At 38.1% G+C, this 16,909-nt stretch overlaps 1 long non-coding RNA gene across 1 annotated transcript in view; it reads left to right on the plus strand.

Moving 5' to 3' along the window:
* Positions 1 to 3,632: 3,632 nt before the first annotated feature.
* LOC135315311 (uncharacterized) overlaps positions 3,633 to 16,909 on the plus strand; it is a 30,485-nt gene continuing 17,208 nt past the window's right edge. The window contains exon 1 of the long non-coding RNA XR_010374748.1: positions 3,633 to 3,705. This is a non-coding gene — a long non-coding RNA (uncharacterized LOC135315311). The remainder of the gene's footprint in view (positions 3,706 to 16,909) is intronic.

Raw genomic sequence — 16,909 nt, forward strand, 5'->3', positions numbered from 1 at the left:
AAAATAAAAGCTGACCTTATCAAGATGTTTTCTGCAAACAGCTTTTAATCTGTGTAGGTTAGTTCTGTTGTGTTTCTGGAGGGACCAAGGCAGGGAGGTTAAGCAAAACACAGACAATTCTCACTGTTCAGCTCTATACATTTTTCTGAACATACTCCCCTCTTTTTCTGTAACACATGGTGCATCGGCAGCAGTGCACATAAACCACACTCCAGAAGAGACAATTCAGCCTAATTTGGCAGGACTGGTTGGTGACTTCTCTCTGTTTATTCTTTTTCATTATTATTCTAACACCAACTGAATTTAGTTTCTGCAGAAGTGCCTGATATCTTCTTTTCCCCCAGTACTGGTCCTCACAGCCTACCTTTGCTGCTTACACAGATTCACCTTCTCAACATGAATGTCACATTCAAAAGGGAGACGATTGCTGACTTGTAAAATCTGTGTCAGTTTATCCTCTGTTTGGCAGAGTCGGCATTTACATGGACAAGTAATACTTGGTCACATTGCAAAGCTTTCACCGGAACTCAGAAATGAGCAGAGGATGACCTTGAAACGTACAGATGAAAGGAAACATTATGTGGCAACCACAGCTGTGAAAAGCAGGGGAAATCCACCCCCCAAATAAATAAATAAATAAAACCGGAGATCGGCTGAGAGGAACAGGAAAGAGTTAAATGTAACAGAGAATGTGAAGATTAAGTGAGTCTGTAGCAGGAAATGGAATTTCAGCTCTTTACTGACAGATCTGGAGGGAAAAAAATAGGTATTTATATTTTTGAAAGGCTGTGTTTACAGCAAGGATTAAAGGGCAGGATGCGGAACTGAAGTGTTCTTCTAAGGGGTGAACATACAGTTGTTCATTAGGATTTTATATAAATGATTTACAATATATAATTTTCAGCTATAGGCTATAGATTTACACCTCAATATTCTTTCTATAGCTTAAAAAACGTTTTCATATTTTTACAGAATACATGGATAATTCTCTACTTAAATAATTTTTACAGGAAAAGGGTTCTCAGAGAACAGAAACTAATGAAGATTCTAACGTATATAAAACCCTGTGTCTTCACCCACAGGCTTTTCTGTCTGTGCAAGCCCATCTCATTAACATAATTTTATCTCTAGACTAATTGTGTCAAGCCAGATGCAGTTGACAACAGGGTAACACATCTACTCTTTCCAGGCATTTCTAGCAAATGAGATGCATGAAGCCTGGAATATTAGTAGCATTCTTTAATAAAATGCACCAAGGAAAACTGTATTGCTTAGTGACGTAACTCAGAAGCTCCAGTTTGCAAAAGGTAAATCCAGAGAGAGCATTAAATTACTTCATAGACAGAGTGGGAGTGAAAACAGAAGAGGTAAGAAGCAAATTGTACCAAACTGACCTTCTGTGTACCAAGTCAAGTGACAACCAAGTCCTGTAAGCATGTGTGCCGCTCGAAGAAAGGGCATTTGCTTTGACTCCACCTTTAACTTAGGATCTGCAGTTGTCTTCACACACCTACAGTGCAGTGCAGTCTGGTGCAGAGATGCAGCCAGCGACAAACAAGCAAGTCCTGAAAGTTGCTGCAGGAGAAATACAGCAGTGAGGTGCTAATTAGCATGGCCAGCACAAACACACTGCTTCCAGGTGCTGGTGTCACTGTAAGACACCTTTCTGTGTCAGGTAGAAGTACCAACTTATTGATTGTTAGGTTAGAATCTTAATCCAGGGTCAAACTGTGCTGTACAAGCCTGCGCTATGTAGAACTTCTTCGCAGACATTGTGCTATTTGTTATTTTCCTTGAAAGGAACCACCACTGGCAACCAAGGGCTCATGAAAGATGCTCACCTTTCACTTTCCTTTTCTTGAAGCAACATCTGGCTTTAACGTTCACTGAAAAAAAAAAAACTTGAAACAACCTGAGTGGCTCACACAACTGGAAGCCAAATGAAGAAAATAATCAGGGGAAAAAAATCCCTCAATCATTCAATCCATGGAATTTGAGCATTCATATCTGAACCTGTATTGTACCTCCTGTAAATCCAGCCCTTTACAGAAAGAGGGTATAGTGTAGACACCATTCCCAGTCCATGTTTTGGAATTTAACTGATTTGAAAATGCTGTTCAATAGCTTCAGTAACTCTGCTGGCATCTTAGAGACACAGTCAGTCTTACATCAATGGGGAGCGTATACAGAAGTTAAGATATATGTCCATTTGTCCTTCCTCTAACTAGATTCTCCTGTTTTCAATTTAGCCCAGTGAAGCTTCTGTCATGGCAAGGGTTGTAGACAATAAGGCTCATGAAGATAAATGTGGGGTAACTCCCACTGTCTTAACCCAGCAAGCAGAAATGACTGTTCCAATGACGAGACTGGATTTGATTTTTAGCTCTCACTAAAAAGCGCTGCCCTTTTAACAGCTATAATTTGCAGGTCAAAAATTACTACAAATGCACTTTTGTGGCCTCTAACTGTATAACAAGTATCTGGGTTTCTGATTACGCTTATTCAGATGTCCAAATGACAAGTTTCATCTGGAAGTAACTGTGATAACAAAAAGGGACTAAATCACAGAAACTCACTCAGCATGTCGGTGTGATCCACAGTGCCATATCATTTTACTATGGAAATGCTGTCCAAGAAGGGAAGAACCCCCATTTTGATGAACTAAGTTACCTAACTAAAGCAGCTCTCTGATAAACTTCCATTCAATAACAAGACTTTCACAGTCTATTCTCTGCAGGTGCCTCTCTTCTGTGCAGTTGTGGCTTATACAGGGACCTGACAGGGCAGAACCAAGGACTTACAAATCTGTTCCTCAACCACATTCCTCTGCCTTTCCAGTTTTACACAGAAAAGGACAATTCAGTCACTACTCTGGATTTTCTCGCTCCTTTTCTTTTGGAAAACATGCATACTTCTTTTTTGTGCCATACATACATAATGCTTATTATAACAAAAACCAGCAATTCTAATTAACCTCATTAGGTCATAGAATCACAGAAATATTCAGATTGGAATAGCCCTTTAAGATCATTGAGTCCAACTGTAAAATGGCACAGTCCAGAAAAGACAGTAAAGATAGAAAACCAAACATAGCTGTACCTGAAAGGGCGTACCTCCACAGATGCTGGAGTACAGTATGAACACCTCCAACTAACTCCAGAAGCAGAAACAGTCTCTGGAGCAAAGAACATTCCTGCTTTGCTATGTGAAATGTTCTTACAACAAATGGTTCCTAGAAAAGGCTACAATTTTGTCACTGTAGTTGGAGAGGAGAGGAGAGGGAGAGGGAGAGGGAGAGGGAGAGGGAGAGGGAGAGGGAGAGGGAGAGGGAGAGGGAGAGGGAGAGGGAGAGGGAGAGGGAGAGGGAGACGGAGAGGGAGAGGGAGAGGGAGGGGGAGAGGGAGAGGAGAGGTCCTGAGTTGGAAGGGACCCACAAGGATCACCAGGCTCGGTGCCGTGATGCCTCCCTGGGAGCCTGTTCCAGGGCTCCACCACCCTCTGGGGGAAGAACCTTCTCCTAATACCCAGCCTGACCCTCCCCTGGCACATCTCCCTGCCATTCCCTCGGGTCCTGTCGTTGGTCACCAGAGAGAAGAGATCAGTGCCTGCCCCTCCTCCTCCCCTTGGGAGGGAGCTGCAGACCGCGATGAGGGCTGCCCTCAGCCTCCTCTGCTCCAGGCTGAACTCAGGAAAAACATAATCAAGGTATTTAAGCTTTCAAAAGGTCCCTAAGGCAAAGAAAAAACAGTGTTGTATTATGGGTTTTTCACAACACAGACTTTTATAAAATAATGGAGATATTAGCCTTACAAACTACTGAGTCTATGGGATAAAGAACCAATGCAGGGAAATTCATTCAGCAATACTTTTGTTCAGCTGTTTTAACCATTCTTGCAAGAAATAATGTTTTTCTTGAACTTTGCCTTTACCTTTACTAAAACAAAAGGCACTTCAGGACTACAACTTTAATTACTCCTTTATTATTAATAATTATGATGATACTTAGAGCAAATGAGCAATTTTTGAAGTATAGAAAGATTAAAACTTGGGTAAAAACTGTTTACATCAAAGAAGTAGGACTTTATTCCTTGAATCAATTATATCAGGCATTTAGCTCATCTTCAGTAATTTCTCCTAGGAACAGAAAATGCTTCCATGAATTTAACCTTGATAAGTGGAGACAAGCCTTGTTTTGTATGTTATTCAATGCTTCTGGAAGACTACCAATGAAAAAAAAAAAAAAGAGAGAGAGAGAGAGAGAAAGAGTTTACTAGTGTCCTAAAAATTGCTTATTCTCTTGAACTGATAAAACTAAAAATGATGAGTATATTGAGACTGTTGAAGATGTAAAGGGAATAGCTCACAGAACAGGAAGGAAACAGAAACTGCCAGCTTATGCTGAAGAGTATCCACAAGGTTGGACAGCAGAAGTACAGTAGTCAGCAAAGAGAGAAACACCAGTCATAGACGTAAATAGGCTTACAATGACTAATGGACCTCAAACACTGCTCATTCTCAGTATATTCCTGACCCAAAAACTTTCTTTTGGGGGTGCCTGGAGTATGAAAAGATTCAGCCTCTGCTTGGTGAGTGAACTGAATGTATAGGCAGTTTCCACTTAACATGTGCATCTGGCAAAAGCATTGACATTCCAGATATGATTTATTAAATAGTTCAGTAAAGTTCAGCAGAATTACAAACCAAGACATGGGGAGGCAAGGGTTAAATTTAGGATGTTAGTTTTGGTGCCTTAGAGTCAAAATCCCTATATAGTCATTGGAGGGACTGAACCCAAGCAAAGGCTTATTCAAAGGATCTAGGCTGTGGGCCTAAGGCTCTCTCCATTCACTGTGCAAGACCTGTAGGATAGATGGCTAGTATCACTTTGTGTCAGTACTCTGCAGCATGTGTATGCTTTTGTTGGTTCGGGGAGGGGGGTGTGAAAAAACAAAGTGACCTAGACACTTGCGAGTTTACATCAAATAATACATGATTAACATTTGCAATGAAGAAATTTGTTAACCTGCTGCGCAGATGAAGGCAGTAAAAAACACAAAAACCAAATGGTTTTGATCTATTTGGAGATACTGTCATCACGAAGAGCAAGTGTAAAGCTGTTTCTGTAAATATTCGAATAGCGTCTGAATTTAGTGGGTCTTCCAGCGCCTAACTCCAATTTCTACCTAATTGGGTAGAAGGCTTACACGTGCTCAGGGAAAGGCAGATAGAAATATCAGGTCTGGAAGTACTGTGTGTTTCCCTTGTCACACATCAGAGTCTGCAGCAAAGGGAAGTTAGGCAAAATGCCCAAGGTCAAGGAGAGTGAGATGTAAATAGGAACTGAAATGGGGCTAAACACTCACCCATTAGCTTGCTGAAAGCTGACTTCCTTATGTTCCCTGTCATTACCCTTACTGGGCTAAAGGTATCGTTTTTCAACATAAATAACTCTTCCTCCTTTAACCAAAAACCAAGGCTTCATTTAAAATTACAGATTCTGTTTTGCTCTGAGAGACACAGGTCCACTGGTAGAAGTAGAAAGAATAACAGTTACAGGAGACTTAAAAATCATGTGTCAGCAGTGTAGGGTAGTGTCATTATTCCAGTTTCAGTAGGGGAGGAAGGAAGCAGGAGGAACAGCTTCTAACAGGTAAGTTATAGAGTCTTCAGTGCAGCTACAGTGAGCAAGAGCAGTGCGGTTACCATCAATAAAAATGGCTTGGTAAATGATACAAAATTCTCAAAAGGCTCAACAAGAAAGTTTCAAAGTACATTAAGGAAGGAGATATCGAGATGCTAACTTTGGCATTACAGTTAAAACCAAAACAAGCAAAATTTTAGGCTTTAAAAACAAAGTTAATACGATAAGAGTTATCACAGCATATATAATGACTGAATTCATTTCTACAATAACCAGGAAATATATTCAGGTAAATGTAAAAAGGCAACACCTAAAGAAATATTTTTAAATGGTCTGTAATAGGGAAGAAAACCATAAATAAAAAAAAAAAATACTCTCATTAGCCAAGTTTCCTGAGACCACACTGCATATCATACATTGATCCATAAACTTTCAGATTATGTACCAAATTGATGTTTCATCCTTTACAAGGTGAAACAAATGAAGCCAAACAACATTTCAGTGGCTTCAGGTAGTGGTGCAATAGAGATGCCATGTAAGTATGACTTTATTATACAGTCAAATATTTGTAAATGTGTTTCAGGTAAGAAATACCCATGAAATTTAGTCACGGAAGTGCTAGCATAACAGTGCTATCGTAAGAATTCATCTTTTTCATTAGAAGCCTGCTCAGAAGCATCTTCGGCTCTAACGTGGCACTGTTCCTATGGGCTTATTGAATTAACTCAAGTCACTGTCGTAACAAGCATTCAGTTTAGTCTCTATAAATTCTGACATTAACTTAGACTGTGAAGAATTTTTGCCACATTAAAATAGAAAATCTACCATTAATCACCAGATTATGCAAAACTGTGCTCATGGAAATGTTTCCATAGTTTAGCAAGCAAATCATCAATGGAATTGCATGAAACTGAGATGAATATCATACCATACTTCCTAAAATTTCAATTATAAGTGCTTATAAATAACAGATTATGTGGAAGTGCAAATATGAGCACTGTTATTCTGAAGAGACATCTTGTTTTCTAAGCTTTATAGAAGTGCTTCCAGTAAAGTGTTTTGCACAATATTTATTAAAATACAAAACAGGACTTTTTCCTCTTAACTGAGCTTCTTCAAGAGAGTAGCTTCAAAGCTATGAGACATAATTTTCGCCTGTAAAAAACCAATGCTCCTTATGAATAAGTAGCTACAAATCTGCACACGAATCAGTTGAATTTCCAAACAAACACGACCAAATAAATCACTCAAAATGACATCAAAACAATGAAAATTTACTGCAAACACAAAACAGCATTAAAGGAGACCTGGGGACACATGTCACACTATACATAAGTGATAATACAATTTGCTCAGACTGAACCTTGATTTGTTCCTTTCTAAGATGGTGATGACCTTCAAAATATGGAAGTTTAAGTTGAACGGTAGAGAAATGTCCCTGCCTGATCACAGTGGAGAAGTTCAAATAGAGTCCTCCTGCTCTCAGTGGCACAAATCGTGAGGTGAAATGTTATGAATATAAACAAGCTGGCAGAATTTAACAACATCCAGAGTTAACTTCTACATGAATCAGGAGACAGGAACAGGATGGACTTTGGTTTGGCAACACCCCTGGGGAGGACCCAAACTAGTTCAGCATGGACAAGAAACTGAAGCTCTCCTGCGGAAGAGACAGGTAGCAGACCTCTAACAGCAAGAAAGCCTCTGCTCTGAGATGCGCAAAGGTGTCCCTCTGTGGGAGAGGTTTGCAAAGCCATGAAAAATTACTACTAAGGTTCTCCCACTGCCCAACTTTTTAAAGGGAGACAGCAGGATATATTGCTGTTTCTTGGTTTTCTTCCTGAATTCTGAAATATTTAGATTTCATTTGATACTAAGGATCCATTTGTAAATTGTTTATAACAAAGCTAATAAATTATCAATATATGTTTGGAGCACTCAGTTAATCTTGGTATGAACCGTTAACAAGTTCGACTGGCAAACAGCTTGCTAAAATCACACCTAACAATTACAGTAACAAAACTTTCCATTGATATTGTTTCAATATTCACAATATTACTAGGGTTTGTTATGCATATAACTTTTAATAATAAACGTTTTCACTCATTATAATTTATGAAGCCATGGCATAATGAATTAAAATTTAAGTGTGACTAACATTTTCTTTCAACATGATAAATTTTAAATTTACATTGGACTACTGATATATAAGTACTGGAAAATTTACAAACCAAATGCCTTCTTTACGTCTAGAAAAAATACTTTAATACATACTTTTCAGGGAATGCAAAATCCGAGGTGAAAAAATAACAGCAAAAAACTGTGATGAATTAATTAATAATATTGGTGGACTTGGCAGTGATAGGTTAGCTGTTGGACTCGATGATCTTAAGGGTCTTTTCCAACCTTAAAGATTCTATGACTGTAAACACTGCTGTAAAAATTAATTTCCCATACCTCACTGGATGTATACAAAGTTTATCTTCAGGTCTTGAGTATTAGGAAGGAACAATACCTTTTAGAAAAATACTTTTAGAAATATTTATATTGTGCACAAGGTTACCTCAAAGCTATAATTTAAGGTTTTAGCTAATTATGGATACTTTCTTTTTATTATGCTGCAAGATGGGAAATGGGTAACCAACAAAACTAAAGGTGAGATATAAATCTTCCTGTTGATTACCATCATATATCTCATGAACTGCATGAACTCTGAAGAGAAACCTGAACCAGTACAGATCCTGCGCACCAGTAAGCACAAGGGAATTTCCACCACATGAGCAATTCTCTCCATTCCCAGTTCCACACCTGTTTGCTCCACTTTAAGCATGCTAGTTTCTTAGATATTCTGAATGGAGCCCAACTAGTATTTTTTCCATTAATCTGGCTTCTCACTTCATTTAAATGTTCTTGTATCTTTGTTTCTTACTTTGCCTCCCCATTGAAAATAGTTTGACAAAGTTCACCAGTAGTCTTTATTAGTCAGTTTATGGCTTATCGAATCAAAATCCATATTGCTACTCCCCTATTTTATGCTTCCTTATAACTACATGTTAAAAAAGCCTGCTATCCTTTGAAGGTCTGATTTAAACTTCTGCCTAAAGTAACTTTGAAATTGAAAATGCTTTGAATAAGATGCTTCTATTTTTTTTCCATGATTTTCCAATGTTCTGTTAAAAACAATTAGTTAATATACACGCAGAAAAGTTGTTTACAGCTTTATATTGAAACAAAACATCCAATTACAACCAATGATTGATTAATGCAAATTTTTTTTCTATAGGAATGTGTGAAAATTCTGAGTGTGATTTTTGTCAGAGTTTTAGCTATAAAATCCTTTAGGTAGATTTTAGGTTTTCAATGCATAAAGAAGTCATTTTCTCTCTCAGTTCTAGCCATATTCGTTTGAAGTCATATTTCTTTGAAAGAAAGAGATTTCAGAAAGCCACGGAAACCTGAATGAGTAGGCCAAATAAGACTTAACCCTAAGCTTAACTATCCATAAGCTTAATTTTAAATCAACAGTACTTTCTGTTGACTCAAAAAATATTATTTGAAAAATCATATATAATTGCATGATTGGTGTCTGTATTTGCAGCATATTGTGATGAATGAAAATTCATACTGTATTTTATTGAGATAAAGTTCTGTTTCATTTGAATGGTTCAAAAGTTATATGTAATACAGCAGCATACCAATACTTCTATATGCAGTCTACAAAGACAAATTTACCCCAGTCTTTTTTAACATGCTTCTCCAATAAACCCATGGTCTTCTCCTGTAAAGTAGCATGGCTTACCACTGCATTCATCGTCAACCCCGGTAAGTTCTGAGATGCAGGTTACTGGAGGTACAGGTTATATAGCGAACATACAGTATTTATAACAAAGAATATAATTATTGTAGACTAAATAATGACTGCACAGTAATTTATAATATAGAGATGTATTTACTAATGAAATACCAAAATGCCTTAACTTCTACCACATAAAAGAGTGTACAATTTAAAGTGTTAAAATTAAATGCTCTGATCTATAATTTTATATTCTACTATTAAAGAAAATGAAAGAAGAAAGTGGCCTTTTTTTCCCTTTGATGATAAAGAAAGATAACCCTGGGGTGGAATTCAAAGGCTCACCTGAAAAGGTCCCTTTTTCATTCATATCTGGTTTCTTTTCCATATTTTTCTTCTTGGAGGTAATACCAAGCTATAATTTCTTCTTATACACAGTTTGTAGGTACTTTGATAAAAAGCAGGGAAAAGAAAAGCCTCCACTGGTAAGATCAACTAATGTTGCTTTGGAGCAAAAGCAGGATGGCCACATTTCTGTCAAGAATTTCATACAGGGTATGTAAATATGCTGAATCGTACAAATGCAGCAACCCCTCATTTCACATAGATGGAACAAAACATACTGGACTTCTTTTGCTTAAGCTATAAATTTTACCTAGACATGTTGATCCCACACATTCCAGGAATTTCTAGGCATTTAGCTAATCCCAAACACATACAATCCTTCTATCATGCTTCGCTATGCAGGATGGATGAGCCCTCTCTGTCCTTCTAGAAGTTTCCTTTCAGTCTCTTTTCTATTCTGTCTGTCTGTCTATCTATCTATCTATTCATTCCAGCTCTTCTCTGGACCCATTCCAACACTAGTTTTTTTTTGAAGCTGTATAACTTGAATAATAAGGTCTTAGCAGGCTCTTAAGCAACTATACTGATACTTTACTATTTCACCTGGGAACACCTTCCCTAACATATTCCAAAATTATATGTAGTGTTTCAGCAACTATACCACAATGACAACTCTGGTCATTCTGTCATCAAAATCATCTCCTTGATCTCCTGAACCATTTGCAACTGAAGAGCCTCCTTCTCTAGAAGAAATAGTCATTATTTTCCCATGCACACAATACTCGTGCATTACTGCATTTTGACCTAGTTCATCACTCCATTCTCCAAAGTTATTCAGGACTTTTTACAAAATGATGGATCTTCCTCTACACATGATTTCCAAATTCATGATCACTGCAACTTTAATACTTCAGACTTTGTGCTACAGTTTTACAAAGAAAATGCCGAACGGTTTTCAACTCATGAAAAACTCTTCAAAACTTTCACTAATAGTTCTACCCCCTTTCAAGTAAGTTAGTTTTAAATTCCCTCTCAGACACTAATTCAGATTAGTAGACAGGTTGATATTACCTTTTATACTACTTTGAATTTTAATTATTTGCCATTCTATGCAAGACCTGATTAATCACTGGCAGCAATACTTGTGTTCTGCATCACGGAATCCAGTTTCTCCTTTTGCAGCAAAGAGGCTGGATGTACATTAAATCCTCAGGAGCTTAAAATGAAAGAAGATTTCTGATAATTAGCAAACCAGTAATGAAAGAGTTAACATTTCAGAAAGAGCGGGGGAGAAACAAGAAAAGGAGAAGATGATTATGAGACTTAAATATAAACAATCAGGAGAACAACATTATTCCTACATATCCTTGCAAAAGAAGATATACCTAGTAGGAAAACAAATCAGTTCTACCGTATTCTTCTGCATGGCTTCAGCTTGCAGTCAAAAGTTCAAAATATACATAAGATGCATTACAACTGCGGTTGTTAACTTTATTGTCATTCTCTAAAATATTTGAGCTGTGGATTTATTTCATCTTTGCAATGTGCTTTGTCCTCAGTTTCTTTTTAGCTTAATATAGTACTTATTTTATAGCTGTCTCTCTGATACGCCTGTGACAGGCAGCACTTACTTGCAGAATTAATGATAGGTTTGTTTGCCATTTCAGCAGTTGGTGGCTGACTGATGTTGAGAGCTGTCTTCTGAATTTTTGTCTCCGATAAATTATAGTCAAGTTTGCTGATAAGATGTTGAATTTCAACGCCAGTATCAACGCCACCAAATGTTTTCCAAATTATGAAGGCATCTAAACCACAAAATAGTGTTTTCTCTTCTCCCACTAAATCCCTGTCCCATGTCTAGCACACAGATATACCCAGTAGCTCTGTCTGGACAAATTATGATTTTTCATAAAAAGGCCAAAGCAGCGCAATTGAAAATATTTTAGTTCCATAAAAAACAGCTTAAAGGCAGATAACCATTTATGATTTAAATCACTGATAAAAGCAATGGCAGCTTAGTATAGCCATTGCAAGTCAAGATACTGAGATACAACTGGATCCAGAGTCCATGTTCTGTTTCTTTCTAACCACTGAGGAAACTAAAGTACAAGGAAGTTATTGTCTTTTGAGACAATAGATGAGGCTGTAATTTCTACCTTTGAGACAACCTTGGAGTAGATATCTGTGGCCTCAACCTGATGCTCAAAGTCAGAGGTAAGAGTGAACATTAATATATATTTTTTTTTCAGGCTAAGCGTTAAGAAATACTTCAGCAAATCTATGTTTCTGAGAGACAAAATATGTAGGGTCAGACCTAGAACAAATGAAAACCAAACAGAACTATAAAAGTTCCAGATATATAGTCCCAGCACTGAGAGGGAAGTGGGAGGCAGGAAATCATTTATCCAACACAGTTTGACTTTAGACATGCTCTTCAAACACTGAAAATTCAAGTGCGAACCAAATCAGAATAGCTTACTACACTGCATTACTTATAGGGACAATATTGGACTTACTTGGGGGGAAATCTGGCCTGTGTTACGCAGAAGGTCAGACTACAAGTTTATAATGGTCCCTTCTGCTTTTCAGATCTATGAAGCTATGAATAATTTAAATAACTTTGCAGGACAAACAGAGGAACTGGAATTTAACTGCTGAGAAGGCAAAAATATTTTTTCACCTCACCAAATGAAGTTAGGCAAGATTTGCAAATATCTGCAAAAAATAACATTTAAACAGCGAATACCTGCTTTCACAGCCTTACCATGGCCAATATAGCTGGTTTTGGTGTTTCAACCTACTTACTACAGAGATGTATTCAGTAGTACAGCTGTATAAACCAGGACATTCCACTTGGCTGAAGATTTTTGCTCTGTTTGCAAATGAATACAGTAAAATGTACTCCAAAATAGCTTATTTTGGTAATTGACTTACAGATCCTTGGCCCTAAGAACATGAGGCCGTGTCCACTTTAATCTGGCATTAGCCCAGGATGATGGTGAAGAGGAGCATCTGTCCAGACATCCAAACAAGTATCTGACTCCAATCACTCGGGAGGACTGATGCAGCTCACAAAGTGGCCACACAAGTGCCCATGTCAGCACAATCGAGTCAGCTGTGGCAATTGGAAAGACAGGCCTGAATTTATGTCAGATTTAAGTAATGCCATAATCACGGTCTGGTTCTCTACCAGTTCAGTTGACTGAAAAACCTAAGATGATAGCTTAAAGCAAAAGCATGCTTACTTTCTAACTCACATTAACTCACACTCTGCAACATGTACAGTGGATTTTTAGGTCATTACTTTTGTACTTGTGACCCAAAGATTTATTCAGTTTAACAATTCCTTCATTACAATTCACACTGCATCATTGCACACTCAGAAAGCAAGCTGCTGAATACAAATATGTGAATTAAAAAAACCCAAAGTCTGTCAATAAAGCCTTTATATGAAAAACAAAGAGAAAATAAACACTCCTGTGTTTGGCCTCCAAAGGAACTCTGTTTTGTGTGTTATTAGAGATAGAAATATGTTAAGAATCCTATCAAATGACATGATATTTTAAACTATATTCATATCACAATAAAAAAGAAAAATGTAATCTGTGGGGACAAACGCAAGGGAATTTTGAAAAGGAAACCCAGAAAGATAATGTATCGAAGAGTAAATGTGAAGATAATTTTCTCCCCTCAGCCTTTGAAGGACATCCAGGAAGTGAAATAGTTTTCTCAGTATCCAAATTCTCTACATGTAGGAACCTATTGCCTACACTAGGGATTACTACCATCCAAGAGCACATCATAAAAGACCTCCAGGATCCTCATAAACCATTTAAAGACTTTTAAACTACAAAGCTGAAAAGTACATGACAAACCCAACTACAGGAGAACTGCACTAACGTGCATCAGATCATTAGAGAATTTTTACATTCCTCTGTCCCATCTATCTATCTAAGAAGCTGTGTGGCTCCACAGCTGCTGCCCCTCCTTTTGGAGCATTTCTTGAGAGACAGTGAAGAGGCATCATCCCTGATCTAAAAAGGTTTTTAGTTCACTATTATTATTTGCATGACCAAAATATTTACAAGGCCTTGGCCACTGTACTAGTTGCTATAAAGAATAGAAGGAAAAAAGCATGAGCCTGATATTGCACTTCATCTCCAGAATCTCTTCTGTTCACAATCTTTTTATGTCTCCATGAGCTCCTCTAGACCTCTCTACGCAATGTTCTATACTATACTGTATTCTATACTTCTTCTCTACTCCATCATTTATAATTAGGTGATCAAATAAAACCAGATGCTGATTCCCACAGCCCTGCTTTTCCACAAAATTTATTTTGACACCCACACATAGGGTAAACACTATCTGGGAGCCTAAATAAAAATAAAAGCCCACTTTTGGTCACAAATATAACTTAAAGAAGTTTATATCTAAAGGGAGTCAGCAATATTTCCTCAGCTGCAGAGAAGTAAAAATGTACCCATGAGTCTGCTCATTTCAAACTAGGAAACTGCTTGCTAAAGTCTTTCATCTATTTCTATTCATAGTTGTTAATTTTTAAAGAGACCAAAACAGCAAGAGAACAGAACAGTCAATCCTGCCAGATCCAGAGAAAAAACACATTAGTCACCTCCTGAAGTGTGGCTCCTTATTCCAGCCCTCCTATAGTTTATTTAGCAAAGTCAATGTTCTGCTTTTTCTCTTTGGCCCAGATACTGTGCCTCCCACTCCATCTCAGCTAACCGTGCTCATGCTTTGGCTTGACAGAGAGAAGCAAGAGAGAAATATAATCCCTAATGCTCCACTCTACAACATAACTCCATCTTCCCAGCCACACACTGATTTTGTAGCCCTTCCTGTTATAGCTCTTACTTAGGGATTCACTTGCTCTGTGAACAGACACACAGAGGAATTGCAGCCATAGACTTGCTATCCCAGCGCTAACTTTGTGGGAACTACTGCATAAAAATTCAAGACATAAAACCATAATTTACCCCATCCTGCAGAGTGCTGATAGATGGGATATGAGATGCTTTTAGAGCTGTCTCAGGAAAGGTATAGAGGTTGTATAACCCTTTTCTAATGTTCTCCAGTCTCTTCTTTGCTTTTATGATATAATCCACTTCATTTAAAATCTCATGTGCTGAGTTTGTGTGAGAAAGACTAAGGGTCCATTCCTCCAGCCCTGACAGTGCATAAAGCCTGACGGACTGACTTCATGAAAGTAGGTTTACTTTCATGAGTAAAGTTTCAGAAACAGATTTTCTTGAGCCTTATTTTCATCTTTGATGTTCAGGAGTTCCCCGTGAATGCATTACTGCTTATAGCCGATTACACAGATTTTTATAACTCAGGAAACATGATATTCAATAAAGATACCAAAGAGACTGGAATGCCCAGACTTTGGTACAGCATTTTTCTAATGAACTACACTGGGCCTTTTTTCCAGCGCTTTCCCATTGTTTGTAATTACAAGCATGGTTTTGATAATAACAGAGCTGTCCCATAGGTTTGATCTCCTAGATACACTATCTCTGTAATGAAACAGTATCTCTTTCCCCCTCACGCTTGAGTGCCTTGTTCCACAAGCTATGAAGTCTGTCTGCCTGTCTTTCCCTGCTTTCTTCCAAATTCTTCACTAAGTAGTGGTTCCCCTGCACTGTTCCAAGTCCTTTCTCCCCTTGAGGCTTTACTGTTTCTTGACTAATTACTGTGATAAAGAAAAATGTCCCTGCAGAAATTTGTACACTGGAAGGCTAGATGCCTCATAATACCAGAAAAACCAAAATGCATCAAAAAATATTGCCTCATAAATGACAAAGTATTAGTATTTGGAAGTCTATGTGGGTCTGCTGTGGTTTAATCCCAGCCAGCAACTAAGCCTCACACAGCCGCTCGCTTACTCCCCACGCCGGTGGGATGGGGAAGAGAATCAGAAGATTAAGAGTCAGAAAACTCATAGGTGGAGATTAAGACAGTAAATAGGGAAAGCAAAAGCCACGCACACAAGCAAAGCAAAACAAGGAATTCACTCACTCCTTCCCATGGGCAGGCGGGTGCTCAGCCATCCCCAGGAAAGCAGGGCTCCATCACGTGTAACAGTGACTTGGGAAGACAAACGTAATTGCACCAAGTGTCCCCCCTTCCTTCTTCTTCCCCCAGCTCTATATGCTGAGCATGACGTGGTATGGTGTGCAATATCCCTTGGGTCAGTTGGGGTCAGCTGTCCCAGCCGTGCCCCCTCCCAGCTCCTTGTGCACCCCCAGCCCCCTCGCTGGTGGGGTGGGGTGAGGGGCAGGAGAGGCCTTGGCTCTGTGCAAGCCCCGCTCAGCAGTAACAAAAGCATCCTGGTGATATCAACACTGTTTCCAGCACAAATCCAAAACCCAGCCCCATACTAGCGACTGTGAAGAAAACTAACTGTCCCAGCCAAAACCAGCACAGGGTGTCTACAAGAAAAAAAAGAAAATTAAATGTATTTATGTGTAGAAATTATAACGTAATATGGTAATAGTATAACAGAACTTCTACTGTTACAGAATTTTGAGTTGAAACAATATCTTTGATACTTAAACCACAACCTGATAAACTTCTTGACATGGATTATTGTCTTACTCCCTGACTGTACAGAATTATGCAGCGAGTATAACATTACTTTGTGAAAATAAATAAATGAATGAAATGTATCTTGAACTTTTTCATTTGCAACTGCTTAATTCAAGCAGAAAATGTTTGCATCCTGTCAAAATATTCATAGTGGAATAACATTGCTACAAAATGGAAATACACCACCGGATGATCAGTGGGGGAGAAACCAAATAAAAGATTTTTTTTAACTACCAGTTTCAAGGTGAGAAACATTCTAAGTACTCTGTTACTAAATTAGTCATTATGCAAGATCACATGCAAGAATGGCATCTAGGTTGAAAGAGAACAACAATTTAATGCTCGAAAGATGACCTGTCAGAACAAAGAACAATACAGCATTTGCATTTCATAAAAATACCACAGAAAGAACCCAATAGTTTGAAAATGATTGCAATCTAGATGAAAAATAAGGCTGGAAACAAGGGAAAGAGAAGGAAATTTTAACCCCTTAGACAATAAAAGTAGAGAGTAATTTTTTT

This window comes from Phalacrocorax carbo, chromosome 11 (genome assembly GCF_963921805.1).
Source record: "Phalacrocorax carbo chromosome 11, bPhaCar2.1, whole genome shotgun sequence".
Taxonomy (NCBI): Eukaryota; Metazoa; Chordata; class Aves; order Suliformes; family Phalacrocoracidae; genus Phalacrocorax; species Phalacrocorax carbo.